The sequence below is a fragment of the Chiloscyllium punctatum genome, chromosome 12 (assembly GCF_047496795.1).
Source record: "Chiloscyllium punctatum isolate Juve2018m chromosome 12, sChiPun1.3, whole genome shotgun sequence".
Lineage (NCBI taxonomy): Eukaryota > Metazoa > Chordata > Chondrichthyes > Orectolobiformes > Hemiscylliidae > Chiloscyllium > Chiloscyllium punctatum.
The window spans coordinates 39,386,644-39,406,843 of NC_092750.1; the positions used below are offsets into that span (position 1 = coordinate 39,386,644).

Sequence of the window (20,200 nt, forward strand, 5' to 3'; positions counted from 1 at the left end):
ATAGTGTTTAACCTGTGTTTAATTTGATTGTATATTTAATTATTGTCTTCTGTATAATTGTGTTAATTTTACTCGTATATTGCTCTTGACTTTATTTCTTGTAATATACTGATCCTGTATTTAATAAATGCAGAGATTCTTTTGCTCTGAAACCCTGTCTCCTTCTTCCTCATTTCACATTCCTAACTAAGTCCAGTGTCAGAACCAAGGATCTGGGGGTGATCAAACCACCAAAAGATCAGCAAATTATTGATTGCAGAACCCTACACTGTGATGCAGAGCCTCCTTCGTTCACCATAAGACTCTTCAATAGAGATGCAGCATTGTCAGTTAATGATAGTCTTCACCAATGACAAGCCTCACTCGCTGTTGAAGCAAATTTGTTTTGCATTCAAGACAGTGGCACTTGATTTTTAATAATAATTGTGGGAAATAGTAAAAAGAGAGAAAGCAAAGTGCTGCACACTTCTAATTACAAAATAAAGAATAGCACATTACTGAAATAAATTCCAATCACATGCACCCACTTGTTGTGTCGCCATAGTCTTAAAAGACCATAGGGGCTGTTCTCTCATTACAGGGAGAAATGACTGGTGGTGATTTAACCTGAGGAAAGAGGTTGAGAAGGAGAGCCCTTTTGACAACCTCAAAGTGGAGATGGAAATTGAACTCACGCTGTTGGTGTCACACTGCTCTGTAAACCAACAATCAAGCCAACTGAACTAAACCATCCAACTTGTCAAACCCTAGGTTCCTGAGAAAGATTTGACAAACAGAAGAAAACCTCATCTCTCAATAAGCATTGACATGTGACTACAGTACTTCTGATTCAGTAAGAAAAATGGCATGTCCTAATGCCTCATAGATGGCAGCTCACCACCACCTTCTCAAAGTCAGTTTGGAATATGTTGTATATGGCCTCTTCAGCTTTTCGCAATCCAGGGAATGAATTTTGAAATCTGCCATCTTACGACATCCAGTGTCATCTCTCTTTATAACTGTAGAACAAATGCAGTCTCTTGGAAGTGGTAAAACATTCACAACATGACCTGCCTTCAAAAACCTTCACTCCACATGTTTCATCTGAGGCCAAGGCCGAGAAACCAATTCTGACTTGCATTCACCTTCAGCTGCACATTTCCTTTGCTTGTTACCATTGATTGCCAATGAGTTATGATATTTAACCTTGCAGAGCGCAGAAGGTCAGTCTCTTTCATTGCTTCATTTTCCTTGTGACGACTATGGTTACTAACCACAAGCTCTATCCATGCCACCATAGACATGCTGAAAGGTTTGCTGCTGCTATCACTGGGAAGGAGAACATCACACTACTTCCAGATAGTCAGCAGGTAAATCTGGAGGGAACCCTCACTAAACCAGGGGGGAACCACTTATCCTCTGTGTTGAGACATTAGTCAAAAGCAACATGGTAATTGCAGCAGCAGTTTTCTGGGGTGGATTAGGCAGACAAAGATCAGTTCCGCTGCACAGCCTCGCTTTCACATATGGAGTGTATGTGTGTCCAGCTGTCATTTAGAGATAACACCAGGATCTTCAGTTCTGTGAAGTAATATTGGAACTGTCAACCTCCTGCCCAAAACTGGGCCCTTTGACTATGAATAGCTAACTGGTTGGCTGCTGAGTGATTGTGTGTGCCCTATTATCCTGCCTCTATGTCGACGTGCCCCACACTTTAGTTTGGACATCATGATACTTGAAGCAACAACAAGATTCTGCCCAGAGACTCTGAATGTAAAACAGAATACAGGAATGCTGTTTATATTCTTCACTCTCTGTGAAAATTTTACAATTCTTTGTTGTTTGATGACATATCAACTAATATAGCCTCAAACTGTTACAAAACCGATAAATCCAATTTATACTGAATACAGCACCACTGGATTACTGATAAATTTTGATTCACAAATCTTTCCTTCTCTACACATACTGCTTCCATAGCTACTGGCAGAACACTTTATCTAAGACAGTGTGAATCGTGTGATGTTTCTCCAGCTATTTAGACTATTGCCTGTATGACACTGATTGATAAAGAAGTCATTTATTTAGCAGGATGTTGGTAAAATGTGCTATTCTGTGTTTAGTTCAAGTGTAGCACAAATTACGAACTGTCCCTGTCACTTTGCTCAAGTTCAGCTCCCAGATCAGAGCAGCTTTTGATGTGCATCAACATTGATATGCTTGTCATTTTAAATGTTCACATTAATGTTCTTCTGTAATAAAAAGGACTCCTTTGCTAAGAAAGAAACATTTTCAGAATACTTGTTTCATCTTAAATTCACATGTGGGACAACAGTGAACATTAATACTTAATGAACAAATTACTCAGTAACAATTCTTGAAAAATAGTTTTTCCAGGGGTGAATGGTGAGTATATGGCAGAAAAAGTGCTGATGTTGTCTTTGTGCTATTAAAATAAATGAACTTTAATGGAAATTTCTCCTCCAAAATATTGTTGAAGCTCTGTCAATTAAAAATGTCAAACTCTAGATTGATACATTTACCAAGACGGATTAATGGAATTGTGAAACAGATCAGAAATGAATTAAGTGGAGTGCCAAACAGACTTGGAGGACTAGGTTTTTAAAAACAATTTCAACTTGATTAGGTGAGGAATTAAATTGTATTCTGTCTGATTATGGTTAGTTCTAATACACATTCTGCAAGGAAGAACAGTTATACACCCACATAAAAAGTGAGATCGTGGGTTTATCGTTGTTTTTATGGTTCAGGCTAATGTGAACTTAAAGTAACAAATGTGAAAACATAGAGATAAAAAGTTTTATATTCAATGTTTTAAATCTATGTTTTAAATTTGTTTATGTTTTAAATTCTATGTTTCAAATTCGTTCAGCACTGTAACTTGTGTATGTATCAGGAGGAATGGAAATATGTTTGCAGAAGACACTAAAAATTGGAGGTTTGGTGGACAGTGAAGAAGATTATCTTAGAGTACAATGGGATCGTGATCGTAAGGGCCAGTGGGCTGAGGAGTGGCAGATGGAGTTTAATTTAGATAAATGTGAGGTTCTGCATCATGGAAAGGCAAATCAGGGCAGGATTTATATAATTAATGGTACGGTTCTGGGGAGTGTTGCTGAAGAAAGAGATCTTGGAGTGCAGGTTCATAGTTCCCAGAAAGTGGACTCACAGGTAGACATGATAGTGAAGAAGACATTTGACTTCCTTGCCTTTATTAGTCAATCCATTGAGTATAGGAGTTGGGTGGTCATGTTGTGGCTGTACAGGACATTGGTTAGGTCACTTTTGGAATACTGCATGCAGTTCTGGTCTCCAAGATGTTGTGAAACTTTAAAGGGTTCAGAAAGGATTTACGAGGATGTTGCCAGCATTGGAGGGTTTGCACTATAGAGAGAGGCTGAATATGCTGGGGCTATTTTCCCTGGGGCATCGGAGGCTAAGACGTGACATTATACAGGTTTAAAAAGTCATGAGGGGCATGGATAGGGTGAACAGACAAGGTCATTTTTCCTAGGATGGGAGTGTCAAAACTAGAGGGCATAGGTTTAAGGTGAGAGGGGCAAGATTTAATAGGGACTTAAGGGGCAACTTTTTCCCATAGAGGGTGGTGCGTGTATGGAATGAGCTGCCAGAGGAAGTAGTGGAGGTTGGTACAATTACAACATTTAAAAGGCATCTGGATGCATATATGAATAGGAAGGGTTTAGATGGCTAAACACTGACAAGTGGGATTAGATTAATTGAGAATATCAATTTAGGTTGGCATGGACGAGTTAGACCGAAGGGTCCGTTTCTATGCTATACAGCACTATGAGTCTTTGATTCTGTAGCAGGCCTTCATTTATTAGCTTTGAATGGTGATTTTGAGTTTTAATTTGTTTCAAGCATCGACGTTCTTTTAATTATTGCGAGGCTTTGGAGTTTTGAAAAGAGACAAATGTATCAATTGGGACATTTAGTTTGATTGGTATTTGCTATGGAATGGTACTGCATAACCATAGCCACACAAAGTGCTTTTTTGATGCCACATTATGACCAAAGATGTAAAAGGTTGGTTAATACAGACAATCTGTTACAAAATGAGTGATATAACCAAGTGCTGGCTTGTCCAGGAATGAAACAAGAGTCAGCATGAAATAATATTACTATGATGACTATTACTTTTTAGGCAATCAATTAGGAATTAGGCATATATTGTTTCAATATCTGATACTGATCATGTTGTGTCCGTGCAGTAATAAGACAATGTGAGTTCAGAATGTCTCCAATCATATATAGGAGATAGTAGCTAGAAAGAGTTAATAAGTTAGGTTCAGTGCACAAGGGAACATAACTCAAAACAAAAGGAGTACTTCAGTCAACATGAGAGTGCAACGACAGTCATGAACTGGTATTCTGAAGGGGATTAACTTGAAATCAATGTAATATGTTACTAAGGAAAGGTTGGACAGCTCTGCAATGCATAATGAGGAAAGACTGCCATCCAAGATTTATCTGCCAAAGTCCAAAGAGGGTCCATTCACTTATCAGACCCTCTATTTGCCTCAAAATCTATGCAAATCATGTCCTGCATGATGACGAAATGCCTTTGGTTTCTTTAACTGCACGGAATGTCAAATTCCAATGTTTGTTTTTTTCTTTATATGCAAAGAACCGATATAAATAAACATATCTTTTATGAATAAAGTATATTTTTGCAATTTAAAAAATAATTTATTTTGTACTTGCTTGATAAACTTAATAAATTTTGTGAAACTTGTGGAAAGACATTTGTACCAGGAATTGATATTGCAATAGTCAGGATGAATAAACGTCTAGATTGACTCTCTCAGTGTTCATAGCTCAGTCTACAACTATAACTTTAACTGACTTAGGTGTTACAAGTAAATTTAAAGCCAAGCCCAAAACCTGAAAGGCTTAAGAGACTGAACGGCCTGTTCTTTTCCCTAAGTTACTTCAGAATAAAAAGAGCTATTGATTTCATAGACAGCTCAATTGGGACTATTATTTAGGAAAGAATTGACTTTAAAAATTCAATTGCCCTGATTTAACAGATCTATCAAATTCATCATATAACTTTGAAATAATATCAAATAACTCTTCACAATTTCTCAATTAATAGTCAAACATCCTTCATTCACCCAACCTTGTACATCACCCATTTAGTGAAAATTGCTCAATCTCCAAAGAACCTTTAAATTTCTTTAATGTTTTTAAGAACCAATCTTTATGTTCTGCCAATGGTTGAGTGAGTAAATTTGTCACCCAGTGTCATATTGATCCAACTCTCAGAAGTCATTAATCAGAGTAATTTTAGGGGTGTTTGACTCTAAACTAGGGTAGGTAAATCAAATCTTAAACCTCCACAAAGCACTCAATGTGTGCTTTGCTGAAGGTGGAGCTAACATTTCAGGCCATTGATCATTCACTAGAACTGAGGACTATTCCAGGGAAAAAGCTTATAAGAAGAAACACGACCTGGAAAAAGGAGTGGGAAGCTAAAAAAAAAACCTTACGGTTTGTCTGTTACATCTATTGCAGCAATTTTACTCAGAGCTGAAATTACATGTTCCTTCCAGCATGGCATGTTTGACCAGCTCCTCAGGCAGCAGAAGGTGCATGACAGTCTAGATCACCAGAGAGATGGTGGCTGGTTGTTATTCGAATGAGCAGATGGGAAACCTTGCCAATGACGTGTTTGAAAATATCATTCACAAATAATGTTAATGATACTCATGGCCTTTGAGGAGAGCCTGCAGATTGAATAACTCTCCTTCCTCAGCCTTCTCTGTTTTTGTTTCGCCATGCTTTGCTCAAGCTGTATTTAAATGTGGTTTTTTTTGCACAGCATCAGATAACAGCCCCATCAGAATATCATCTTGGGTAAATTTTTCATCTAAACAAACTATTACCCAGGATGGGTGATCCACTTCAATAGATACCTTTTAATCAACCTGCTCAGATATTCTTAAATACCTCTGGAACAGGCAGGTTTTGAAACTGGGCCTCCTGACTTGGAGATAAGGACACTAACGCTGCACCACAAGAGCTCCATCACTTCAATCAATTTTACTGCAAGGAATTTGATTAATCTCACCAGATCAAAATACAGAGCACTAGATTCATTGAACCAGATTATCAAACAAGGTGAATGAACCACCCGACAAGGGTGCACAGGATAGAAGACAGATCCCAGCAGATTACAACAGCAGACAGGGGAATGATGTGTAAAATCTACTGTTTTTATATCATACCAATAGACTTGCTCAGAACAATAAGCTCTTAAACATGCAGACTGTGAGGGTAGTCGGGAAATCTTTTCATTCTCTCATAAGATGTTTCTCAAGACTTTTTAAAAAATTCAAACATGCTCCCAATTCCCCAGCATCTCTGAGAAGGATTAATCAACTTAATCTTATTGGCAGAAAAGACACAGCGATTTTCACAGTGAGCAATGACTGACATATGTTGCTGTTTTTAATGCTAAGCCCCACAAAGTAAAGAGGTTAGAAATGTCAGCCGTGAATAGATACAGTGAACTTCACTCTTCAGCTGTCTATCTCATAAGGAATATTCTACACATGGACTGCAGTTCTCTTTGCTTCTGTGAATATGACACCGAATTTGTGACTCTATGAGACACCATCTTCAAATGTTATTTTAAAAAGGGAAGCAATTCAACACAGATTTAAAACGCTTGCACTTTATTATAATCATCATGATCATTTGGAAATGTACAGTGTTTGATTAATCTTTCAGAGCTGAAAATGTGTTGCTGGAAAAGCGCAGCAGGTCAGGCAGCATCCAAGGAACTGGACAATCGACGTTTCGGGCATCAGCCCTTCTTCAGGAATGAGGAAAGTGTGTCCAGCAGGCTAAGATAAAAGGTAGGGACGAGGGACTTGGGGGAGGGGCATTGGGAATGCGATAGGTGGAAGGAGGTCAAGGTGAGGGTGATAAGCTGGAGTGGGGTGGGGGCGGAGAGGTCAGGAAGAAGATTGCAGGTTAGGAAGGCGGTGCTGAGTTCGAGGGATTTGACTGAGACAAGGTGGGGGGAGGGGAAATGAGGAAACTGGAGAAATCTGAGTGCATCCCTTGTGGTTGGAGGGTTCTCAGGCGAAGATGAGGCGCTCTTCTTCCAAACATCGTGTTGCCATGGTCTGGCGATGGAGGAGTCCAAGGACCTGCATGTCCTTGGTGGAGTGGGAGGGGGAGTTGAAGTGTTGGGCTACGGGGTGGTTGGGTTGGTTGGTCTGGGTGTCCCAGAGGTGTTCTCTGAAACATTCCGCAAGTAGACGGCCTGTCTCTCCAGTATAGAGGAGGCCACATCGGGAGGCCACCTCGAACTCAGCACCGCCTTCCTAACCTGCAATCTTCTTCCTGACCTCTCCGCTTGGATGCTGCCTGACCTGCTGCGCTTTTCCAGCAACACATTTTCAGCTCTGATCTCCAGCATCTGCAGTCCTCACTTTCTCCTCATTGCTTAATCTTTCTGCAAATCTCAGAAATTCAGCCTGTTAGGATGAAAAAAATAACCTTCAAAATGATTATAGCAGCCCAGATAAGAGCAATGTAAAATTCTGATCAACACTGCAAAGTCACACAGGATCCAAATTTCCTTCAATATTGATTGAATAATCATTTACCACGATACCAATTCCTTCCTTTACTCCAAAATGCATGTTTCAAACTATTTCCAAGATTCCCAATAACTTTGCATTCTGTCAAACATGATCAATTACAACACAATTTTGTTCTCAGTTCAAAGGTTGATATTGATCTTCTTAGAAACTGAATGACCTTCAACTCTTGTACATTCACATAAATGCTTCTGTTTGTACCAGAACCTTGCTTTGAACAAATGCTGGAGAGTTGAATGTCTTTTCAGTTAGTATTTATGCCAAACACACTATTGGAAGCTGGGGGGAAGAGGAAGAATTTTACATGGTCCTGAGGACTTGTCTGTTGAATTATCAAAGCATAATATAGCCCAAATACAAAGTATGCAACAAACATTCCACTATAACAATGTCTTAGGCATCCAAAAAGCAGGTTAGAAAGCTTGCATTATACTGCTTTTTCATGAGCAAGAAGTTATAACTAATGCATGATTAATCTGATATGGTGGGAAATCAGTCTTGCCATGAAGGCCACCTAGATTGGCTTGCAAATACACACTTCAATCAACAAAATGAGACAGCACCAATGACCCGATATGGTAATGGTAAGAGAGCTGACTTCGTTACCAGATGTCCCTACTTTTAGGTTCAAAAGCTACTTGTCATGCCAATCAACCTGTCACAGTGGAGGTGCCTTTCATCACTACTTTGGCAGTCGACCAGATGAAACAGCTGGTGGGAACAGAATGATACACAATATGCACAAAATCTGTCAATTGATTACAGAGCTCCCTTAGTAGTGGTTAAGGAGAAATTCATAGCTTGCATCAATTTTCTTCCCCAGCATTCCCCTGCCATCCCAAACCCTAACTGACCAACCTGCCAAGTAGACAAATAACATATTAACAGGTGAATACACATGAAAAAGAATTGAGTCCAAGGCTCCTTAATCTGCCTCACGACAACATTCTTGTTTTCGTGCACATGTTTAGATGTTGCAGCTAGATTATTTCTCCTATTAATACAAGTAAAACCTTTGATTTGACTTCTTTCAACAGCAATGACATTTATCAGATGTAGGTTAAGTATTCCTTAATTAATACAAACAGCTGTATGTCATCCAAATTCAGTTAAATTAGAGTGCAAATGTGTAGTTTTACTCTGGGCCTGTTTCAGTTAATTAACTCCATGAATATTTGCAAATTATGCAACTGTGATGAAGATGCAAGAACTCCAGGTATTGGCCACTTTCGAGAAAACACACTGCATACTGCTGCTGGTTTAGTCTCCCTGAGATGCTTTAATGTTTGCCTCGTATGACGGTTGAACACAAAACATTTTCTCTGCAACTTGTATTGACCTTCTCCTTACTCCAAAAGGAGATTCTCATTGGTGCAGCAACATCGGTGGACAGGGCACAAAAAAAATGACTGGAATAACTCACACAAACCATCTTGATAATAAATGGCAGCAGAACACATGTAAGTAAAGAAACCGAAGAGCTGTTCGGAATGCATTTGTTTTAACAATAATGTGTCATTAACCAGAAGTGCACACTCAATTTTACCATTGGTTCAATCTCAAAATTGTATCCTAAATCCAGGCCAAAACATCAGAAATAGTATGTCAGATGTTCTCACTCTTAAATTAATATTTTAGTAAGCTCTTGTTTGCTTTGTAGTACGGGTTAGAAATTATTTAGAACACAGGTTGAACCAAAAGTAACTGGGCCTGCCAACCTAAACCAGTCAAAACTGACTGGAAAATCCACATTCTTGTCTTAACTATTGAATTTAAGAGGTTATGATGATTGAGTTGTCTGAAACTTGTGGGGTTAAAGAAATCTTTTTCAGGAAGGTCTGCTTATTTTCTCGTATCTCTCTCATCTTCACCTTGTCAAGGTTAGTACAATAATGGAAGACAATATCAGTTTTCAAACCACAGTATTTGATCATTTGACTTAGTTCACTCAGTCATGGATTCTATTACACGCATAGAAACAATTATGTACTGAATATGTGGAATGTCATAAATTATTCTTTGTATCCTGCTAAACACAATGGCAATTGTAACTTTTTCAATTGTTTTTGTTGCAAAACAACACATGTCTGAGCTGTAATCTCAGAAGCTGTTTGCAATCTTCCAAACTTAACTGGCCTGAAATATCAATACTGGTATGATATTTGAAGACTGAGACCATGTTGTTCATTATAAACTGATGTCTGTACAATCCGTATTCAGTCTACACTTCAGAAACTAGAGAAGCAGATCAGTTAAATTGTTAAAATTCACACTGGCTGAGAAGCTGAATGTGCAGTAAATTTTGTTTAAAAATACTTTAGAGATCACATAGCTTCAAAAATAATTTTTATATAATCACAACACGCACAACATTTAGAATACAAATCTTAGCAGGACTTATACACTTAATGGCAAGGTCCCAGGGACTGTTGCTGAACAAAGAGACCTTGGAGTGCAGGCTCATAGCTCCTTGAAAGTGGAGTTGCAGGTAGATAGCATAGTGAAGGTGGTGTTTGGTGAGCTTTTTTTTATTGGTCAGAGCATTGAGTATTGGAATTGGGAGGTCATATTGCGGCTGTACGGGACATTGTTTAGGTCACTGTTGGAATATTGCTTGCAATTCTGGTTTCCTTCTTATCGGAAGGATATTGTGAAACTTGAAAGGGTTCAGAAAAGATTTACAACGATGTTGCCAGGGTGGGAGGGTTTGAGCTATTGGGAGAGGCTGAACAGACTGGGGCTGTTTACCCTGGAGCGTCTGAGGCTGAGGGGTGACCTTAGGGAGGTCTATAAAATCACGAGGGACATGGATAGGATAAATAGACAAAGTCTCTTCCCTGAGGTCGTGGTTGTGGAGGGGGGGGGTGGGGGGAGGTGGGGGAGGCCAGAACTAGAGGGCATAGGTTTAGGGTGAGAGGGGTAAGATAATAAAAGAGATTAAGGGGCAACTTTTTCATGCAGAGTGTATGGAATGAGCTGCCAGAGGAAGTAGTGGAGGCTAGAATGATTGCAACATTTAAAAGGCATCTGGATGGGTATATGAATAGGAAGGGATGGGAGGGATATGGGCTGGGTGCTGGCAGGTGGGACTAGATTGGGTTGGGATATCTAGTTGACATTGATGTGTTGGACCGAAAGAACTGTTTCCATGCTGTACATCTCTATGACTCTATGACATGAACATATTTTGACTTAAAGGAGACTAGAGCCTGAAAACTGAAAAAATTTCTCTGTTATCTCTCAGTGTAGTCGTAATATATCTTAATGAATCCATCATAAGATGCTGTTAAAATGCTTTTATGTCAAGATGTTTCAAAACCAAACATTAATTATTTCAAATGTATTATGCTTTGAAGACTGCCAAGCAGAATTTGTGACATTACTCATTTTCTGTCAATGATTTGAGAGTAGATGGTGATGTAATGATAATGTAAAGGAACTAGTAATCCATTTCTAGGGACATGTTCAAATTCCACCATGGTAAAATGGTGAAATTTGAGTTCAGTAAAATCTGGATGTAAAATTGGTCTAATGATAATCTGCAAACCACTGTCAATTGTTCTAAAAAGCTCATCTAGTTCACTGCTGTCCTTTGGAGAAGGAAATCTGCCATTATGACCAGGTCTGGCCTACATGTGACTTCAAACCCACAGCAATGAGATTGACTCTTAGCTTACCATTGGACAACAACAATGACCAATAAGGTCACAGCAATGTGACTGATTCTCAATTAACCATTGAACTATAGGGATGAGTAATAATGCCCATATCCCAGTGACGTTTAAAATGAAATGTTAGGATTGAGATAACTAAATGGTATTTCTGTCCGCATGCAGCAAGACCTGGATAACATGCTGGCATGAGCTGATAAATGGGAACTACCATTCATCCCACATAAGTGCCAAACAACATCAGCCTCCAGCAAAAGATGTTCTAATAATTTCATTTTTACATTCAGTGACATTACTGTCATCAAATATTCCAGCATGAACTAAACTGCCACTCCTATTGACCAGAAACTTAACTGGACCAACTATAAATACTATGCCTATGAATTCAGACCGGAGGTTGAATGAAGTAACTAACACCATGACTCATAAAGTCTGTCCACCATCTACAAGGCATAATCAAGAGTGTGACTGAATACTCTCAATATGTCCGGATGTGAGCAATTCCACCTACACTTAAAAAAACTTGATACTATAGGACAAAGCAGCCTGCTTGAATGGTACCCCATCCATCAGCTTAAACATTCTGTCTTCTACCAATTACATTTTGGCTGTAGTCTCATCTATTTATTGTCCAGGTGCCTTCAACAACACCTCCCAAACCTGTGGAGAAAAGTGCTTTGTCCTTAAGATAGACAAATGTCATGTCACCTCAATTTGGACTGAGGCAATCGTCTGGGCAATTTCAATGTCCTGGGTGGAAGTTAATATACAGACATGCAGGGAGAAGGTAAATGATCTTCTGCATTCCATAAGGTCAAGTGATACCATATCTCCTCTGCTGTCTCATACTGACAGGTTCAACACTGACTAACTCTGCCACTAAATATGACTCTCATGGATTACAGTTCTCACAACTGAATACATTATGTCCACTCAATGGCTCGCTCTCACTCATCCTGGCTTCTGCCCTCTGTGCTTCCTCCTGACATCTTACCATCTCTCCTGCTCTTACATTGTCAATAATTGTTCATGTATCCACTGTCATCATACTCAGTCCCTGTCGTTGTCTCTTGCAGAGAGAACTGGTCTCCACCCCATTGGTCTGGAATTGGATGAGTGCATTGACTGACTGTGGTGGGTACCGCCTGATTGACTGTATCCCCTGTCCCTTCTGCCTTAACCCCATTAAGGGGCAGTCCTATTGAATTTTTACACAAGGCCATTTGATTGAAGCCCATAACTGTCAGTTTGCAGCATAAGTTGCTGGCACATGCTGTAAATGTGATACTGATGTAGTATGGTGCCATGCAGCAACATGTCCATCACCTTGACTACAGTGCTCTGAGGCATGACATGCTACTACCTTTCTCTGTGCATGAAAAAGAAACTTAAGTCACACAGTCTCGTAGTGTCCAAGTAAGCACAAAGTGAGTGAACATGAAGAAATGAAGCTAAGATGCATGAGATGCATGTTTATTCCAGACTGCAAGGCAAATTGGCAGAAGCATAGGTGTCATGAGTTCCAAACTGAGCCTGACGGGCTGAATTGATATGACAGTTGGTCCAAGCTAAGGCACAATGATGTACTGAGGCTAAAGGCTTGCCATTGCTGACTTGCTATAGGACAGAGGGTAGAAGAGGACAGAATCCAGGGAGCATGCAGGGATGTTGTGGTGAAGACAGAGTTGACTGCATACCTGTAGAAGCAAACAGTGAGCTGTTGTTACCAGGTTACCACTCTAACTTTCATGTCAGGGATTAGCACTGTCTAGTTTCTCAAGCAAGGAGAGGAGAATTGGATCGAAACAAGATGATTTTAGACAATGCATGGAAATATGGTAGTCACTGAACACTTTTTCTCCTCATTGAGATCCTAATTTTTTTTGATTTTCACTGTATTTTGCACATTTTTCACAATCATCCATGTTACTTAAGGCAATGGAAATTTCAACCAATTAAAAGACAAAGATAGCAGCTGTATGGTAAGACTTCCAGACCTCGAAGTTTTCTTTCAGTCACACATCATCCTCATTTGTAAATATATTATGACTGCAACAGTTGAAGAAGTCATTCTCGATCACATTTTCAAAGGCAGTTAGAGTTGGACAGCATGGTGGCACACTGCTGCCTCACAGTACCAGGAACCTGGATTCGATTCCAGCCTTGGGGACAGTCTTTGTGGAATTTGCTCGTTCTCCGTGTATCTGCATGGGTTTCCTCAGCATGCTCCAGGTTAATCCCACAGTGCAACGATGTGCAGGTTTGGGTGGATTGGCCTTGGGAAATGCACAGTTATGGGAATAGGGTGGGTTGCTTTTCGGATGGTTAGTGCAGACTCAATGGGTTGAATGGCCCTCTTCCACACTGTAGAGATTATTATTTTCATGAAATTGCTTTCTGACTCGGTGTCATCTGCCATGATTAGCACACATGCAGTTAGCAGCTTGGTGGCTCAGTTGATAGCAGTGCTGCCTCACAGCACTAGGAACCCAGGTTCAATTCCAGCCCTGGGCAACTATCTGTGCAGAGTTTGCACATTCTTCCCGTAAGGTTCCTTTCAGTGGTTCACTTTCCTCTCACAGTCTGAAGATGTGTGAGTTACATAAATTAGCCATGGAAAATGCAGAGTTACAGGGTAGGGGTGGGTTTGTGTTGGATGCTCTTCAGAGGGTCAGCGTGGACTTGATGAGCTGAATAGCCTGCTTCCACACCACAAAATTTCTATGATTCTGTGACTGCTGGCCTTCCCAGGGATGCCTACATCACACGAATAAGTTAAAATAAAATCCCATGTTAGCCATACTGAGAGACAGAGAGAAGTGGTCCTCTGACAGGATTGAAATATACTATCTAGACTGTAAACAAAGCAATGAACCAGACTATATTCCCAAATGTGTTCACTGTTGATAGAACTGTCTGAAATGAACAAGTTGCCCAATCCTTTGACAGTTAAAATCTAACTGTGCAGATGATCCAAATAGGTTTGCTCTATTCAGAAACTTTCTGATATGATGCAGCACATATAATAAAATCAATCATTATAACTTACAAAAGTTTGCAAGTTCCTTAAAAAGTGTCATGTCGCAAGGACACAAAGAATACATTTATCATACACAGTGTGTCAAAAGAAGCAATCTCGGGACCAAAACCATGTTAGCGTTTGGATTTTGCCGGTTTTGAGAAAAGTGCCCAATGCACCTATCCAGTATTTGTAATATAATAAGATAATGATTGCTAGCAATCAATTTGAATGCCACAATAGCTGTACCAGAATCCGATATTGCTCTAAGGCCGCAACTTAAAAATCATTTCACTGTGGCACACTGCAGCACTAGAGAAACGTTCAAGGGGAAGTTATGCAGAGAAATGCAACTGCCTGAATATTTCAAGTTGGGTCAGATAGGGTTAAGGGCCATTCTGTTTTCACCACTGGGAGATTAAGAAGCAACAGGAGTATGGAGCAGATAATTACTTGGCATGACACTGTATAGATGCAGCAACTCCTCGAACAAAACAGTGTACAGAATTATTCCCTCTTTATAGCTGGTGGGGCATCTGGCAGGAAGTCCAATTAATTGGGTGAGTTGGTACTGGACAGATACATCCCTTACTTGCCACATCAGCAATCAAGCTCTGGATGGGAAGGTCCATGGACAGCCACCAACTGAGGCCTGTGCAGGTCTTCATGGCTGGTCAGCTCTCTCTGACTGAAGTTCATCAATTGGCTAGCAGCTTCGGGGGACTTCAGTGGCGAGCCAACCAATGGGATGAAAATCCTACCAGCAGCACTAAAGTGCCTGAATGGTACTTGTCCTGGGGGGCTTGCTTGCCAGTGGGGCCAGGGAGTTGGTCACTGTCACCTGCCCGCTCTACAGATTTAGTGCAAACAGCACTTAATCCACCCTAGAAACTTTCTCAGTCATTGAAGAACATTTAATATTCTTGCAAGGCACACTAAAAAAGAAATGTCTGACTTATCAACAGTTTTGTATAGCTGGATTTGACGTGCCTATAATAAATTTCATAATATATTGCTTCAAAATAATTAATATAAAAGTTAAAAGAAGTACATGTATCCAAGTGCCTTGAAGAATTTGTTGCTAAGTTATTATCCTTATTTAGGAGAAAGTGAGGATGCTGGAGATCAGAATCAAGAGTGTGGTGCTGTGAAAGCACAGCAGGTCAGGCAGCATCTGAGGAGCAGGTGAATCGATGTTTCAGGCTTATGCTGCTCGGATGCTGCCTGACCTGCTGTGCTTTTCCAGCACCACAGTCTCGACAACTATCTTGAGGCTATCTGCAATCCATGGTAGATATTTCAATTAAAAATGTTACAATTAAAATATTCTACTGACTTGAACCTTTCCTCTACATCACTATCATGCATGTTGCTAGTTCACTGAAGCTTATGTAAATGAAAGTTCATCAAATACATCAAAATATCAATTGAACACATTTAGACATTTTGAACATTTCAACATTTTGAATCTCAGTCTTGAATCATGCCTTTCTTTTCCCTCTAATTCCTAACCTCAGGATGTTTGCCAATCAATGTGAATTAAGGAATCATACATATCTTTTAAATATACTCTCAAAGTAATCTACCAATTTAATGATGTGATATAAACATAACTGATCTGGTGAATGGTACTTTCTTTATTCTCTTTCTTGTAAATTGCCTTGTGTAATATTAAAATGTTAGGAAAAATATATTATTTCTATGCTGCAGGCAAGCATCACAACAATAGCAATCTGGGATTTGCTTTAGTCTTTGTAGTAGCTTAGCAACAAATTCTTCACAGCATACAAGAAGGACAACGTATAGTGTGAAATGTGCAAAATTATTTTGAGGAGACAAGGGAAAAGCTGAGTTATTATCAGCATATTTAACTCAGACTAATAAACCTTTTCAAGTTTATCATGTAGAACAGAAGTGTTGAGGTTCTAGCCTCATGGTTAACTAAGTTTCTCCAGTACCATTATCCAAGCATCATAACAATGGATACATCATAGAATCATCATAGAATCCCTACAGTGTGGAAACAGACCATTTGACCCAATAAGTCCACACCATCCCTCTGAAGAGTAACCCACCCAGACCCATTCCTCTACCCTATTACTTTACATTTACCCCAGTCTAATGCACCTAGCCTACACATCACTGAACACTATGGGTAATTTAGCATGGCTAAATCACCTAGCCTACACATCTTTGGGTTGTTCAAAGTTTGGGAGAAGATTTGTAGCTCGAGTGCTCGTTGTTGCGGTTCTGTTCGCCGAGCTGGGAATTTGTCTTGCAAATGTTTCGTCCCCTGTCTAGGTGACATCCTCAGTGCTTGGGAGCCTCCTGTGAAGCGCTTCTGTGCTGTTTCTTCCGGCATTTATAGTGGCCTGTCTCTGCCGCTTCCGGTTGTCAGTTCGAGCTGTCCGCTGTAGTGGCCAGTATATTGGGTCCAGGTCGATGTGTTTGTTGATAGAGTCTGTGGATGAGTGCCATTCCTCTAGGAATTCCCTGGCTGTTCTCTGTTTGGCTTGTCCTATAATGGTAGTGTTGTCCCAGTCGAATTCATGTTGCTTGTCGTCTGTGTGTGTGGCTACTAAGGACCACAAAGAACCACAACATCTTTGGATTGTGGAAGGAAACTGGAGCACCTGGAGGAAACCCATTCAGACAGGGGGAGAATGTGCAAACTCCACACAGACAGTTGCCTGAGGCTGGAATCGAATCCAATTCCCTGGCGTGGTGAGATAGCAGTGCTAACCACTGAGCCACCATGCTGCCCCCATGTATGAAATGTATAAAAATATTTCCAATATTCTAATAATTATTTTATAGAATGAGGTTCACTGTAATTTTATATATTTTAAGTGCTACCTGCATCTCCACTGACAAACAATTAAGGAAATATTTTGTCTTAGATGTTATAATATTGAGATAGTCACAGGTTTAACAATGAGGCACAGAATTAAAATAAGCAGCATCACTCAGCAATATCATATTCTGGTAATTATTTGGAGATGCCGGTGATGGACTGGGGTGTACAAAGTTAAAAATCACCCAACACCAGGTTATAGTCTAACAGGTTTAACTGGAAGCACTAGCTTTCAGAGCGCTGCTCCTTCATCAGGTAGTTGTGGTCAATATTCTGGTAAAGGATTAAGGAAAAGATCATTTGGACAGAAACTGAACTTTTACATAGCAAATGCTGTCTAAATATTCTTTTGCAAGCTGGAAAATAAGCATGCTTTCGACCACTTAGTCTTCAAGCTAATCAAAATGAGAAAAAAAGGAAAGAAGGTATATGTAAAGTTTAGGAAATTGAAGATACAAGAGCCCTTGAGAATACGAAGATAACAGAAGAGAACTGGAACAAAGAATTAGGATGGCAAAAGGGTGTCCATGATATTTCTTTGGCAAACAGGATTAAGGGGAATCCCAAGGAGTTTTATTCATATATAAGGTGCATGAGGGGAGCTGGGGAAAGGGAAGAGTCATAGAGTCATAGAAATGTACAGCATGGAAACAGACCCTTCGGTCCAACCCGTCCATGCCGACTAGGTATCCCAACCCAATCTAGTCCCACCTGCCAGCACCCGGCCCATATCCCTCCAAACCCTTCCTATTCATATAATCATCCAAATGTCTCTTAAACGTTGCAATTGTACCAGACTCCATCACATCCTCTGGCAGCTCATTCCATACACGTACCACCCTCTGTGTGAAAAGGTTGCCCCTTAGGTCTCTTTTATATCTTTCCCCTCTCACCCTAAACCTATGCCCTCTAGTTCTGGACTCTCCGACCCCAGGGAAAAGACTTTGTCTATTTATCCTATCCATGCCCCTCATAATTTTGTAAACCTCTATAAGGTCACCCCTCAGCCTCCGACGCTCCAGGGAAAACAGCCCCAGCCTGTTCAGCCTCTCCTCATAGCTCAAATCCTCCAACCCTGCCAACATCCTTGTAAATCTTTTCTGAACCCTTTCAAGTTTCACAACATCTTTCCGATAAGAAGGAGACCAGAATTGCACATAATATTCCGACAGTGGCCAAGCCAATGTCCTGTACAGCTGCAACATGACCTCCCAACTCCTGTACTCAATACTCTGACCAATAAAGAAAAGCATACCAAACGCCTTCTTCACTATCCTATCTACCTGTGACTCCACTTTCAAGGAGCTATGAACCTGCACTCCAAGGTCTCTTTGTCCAGCAACATTCCCGAGGACCTTACCATTAAGTGTATAAGTCATGCTAAGATTTGCTTCCCAAAATGCAGCACCTCACATTTATCTGAATTAAACTCCATCTGCCACTTCTCAGCCCATTGGCCCATCTGGTACAGATCCTGTTGTAATCTGAGGTAACCCTCTTTGCTGTCCACTACACCTCCAATTTTGGTGTCATCTACAAACTTACTAACTGTACCTCTTATGCTCGCATCCAAATCATTTATGTAAATGACAAAAAGTAGAGGGCACTGCACTGGTCACAGGCCTCCAGTCTGAAAAGCAACCCTCCACCACCACCCTCTGTCTTATACCTTTGAGCCAGTTCTGTATCCAAACGGCTTGTTCTCCCTGTATCCCATGAGATCTAACCTTGCTAATCAGTCTCCCATGGTGAACCTTGTCGAACGGACTGAAGTCCATATAGATCACATCTACTGTTCTGCCCTCATCAATCTTCTATGTTACTTCATCAAAAAACTCAATCAAGTTTGTGAGACATGATTTTCCACCCACAAAGCCATGTTGACTATTCATAGTCAGTCCTTGCCTTTCCAAATACATGTACATCCTTTCCCTCAGGATTCCCTCCAACAACTTGCTCACCACCGAGGTCAGGCTCACTGGTCCTTACCACCCTTCTTAAACAGTGGCACTACGTTGCCAACCTCCAGTCTTCTGGCACTTCACCTGTGACTATCGATGAGTCCACTCCAGAACAAAAGGGAATTTATACGTGAAGTCGGAGGAAATGGGTGCGATCCTTAGAATACTTTGTATTGGTATTCATTAAGGACAAGGACATGGTGGATGGTGAGTCTTAGGATATTCTGGAGCATGTCAACATAAAAAAATGTGTTGGATGCTTTATTAAGCATTTAGATAGACAAGTCCCCAGGACCTTGATGGGATCTATCACAGAATGTTGAGGGATACAGGTGAGGAAGTTGCTGGGCCTTGAATGAAATCTTTGTATCCTCTTTCGTCACAGGAGAGGTCCCTGAGGATTAGAGGATAGCCAATATTGTTTCTTTCTGGAAGAAGGGCAATGGGAATAATCTGGGAAATTACAAGCTGGTGAATCTTTGGAAAAATAAGAACATTAGCAATAGGTATCACGGCTTTTTGCAGGGTTATTTGTGTGTCGCAAATTTGACTGAGTTTTTTTGAGGCAGTGACAAAGACGATAAATGATGGCAGAGTGGCAGATGTTATCTGGATGGACTTTAGGAAGGTTGATACAAAAAGTGAAGTTGCATAGTATCCACAGTAAGCTGGTAAGATGGATATAGAACTGCTTAGTCATAGAAGTCAGAAAGTAATAGTGGAAGAGTGTTTTACTGACTGAGATCTGTGACCAGTGGTGTTCTGCAGGGATCAGTGCTGGGACCATTACTTGCAATATATATAAATGATTTGGAGGAGAATGTAGGTGCCTTATTAGTAAGTATGCAGATGACACAAAGACTGGGATGGCTGAAGATAGTGAGGAGGATTGCCAGAGGATACAGAAGGATGTAGATATGCCAGAGGATACAGATGAATATAGTTAGACTGGAGACTTGGGTGAAGAAATGATATTTGGAGTTTAATCTGGACAATTACGAGGCGATGCATTTTGGAAGATATGATACAGGGTGGAAGTATACAGTAAATGTCAG

General features: G+C 40.3%; 1 protein-coding gene and 1 long non-coding RNA gene across 7 annotated transcripts in view; one reads left to right on the plus strand and one right to left on the minus strand.

Annotated features, from left to right (window-relative positions):
* LOC140483809 (bis(5'-adenosyl)-triphosphatase-like) overlaps positions 1-20,200 on the minus strand; it is a 1,171,574-nt gene that overhangs the window by 481,719 nt on the left and 669,655 nt on the right. The gene's annotated exons all lie outside the window — the stretch shown is intronic.
* Positions 9,026-20,200, plus strand: part of LOC140483810 (uncharacterized) — a 50,372-nt gene continuing 39,197 nt past the window's right edge. The window contains exon 1 of the long non-coding RNA XR_011962041.1: positions 9,026-9,100. This is a non-coding gene — a long non-coding RNA (uncharacterized lncRNA). The remainder of the gene's footprint in view (positions 9,101-20,200) is intronic.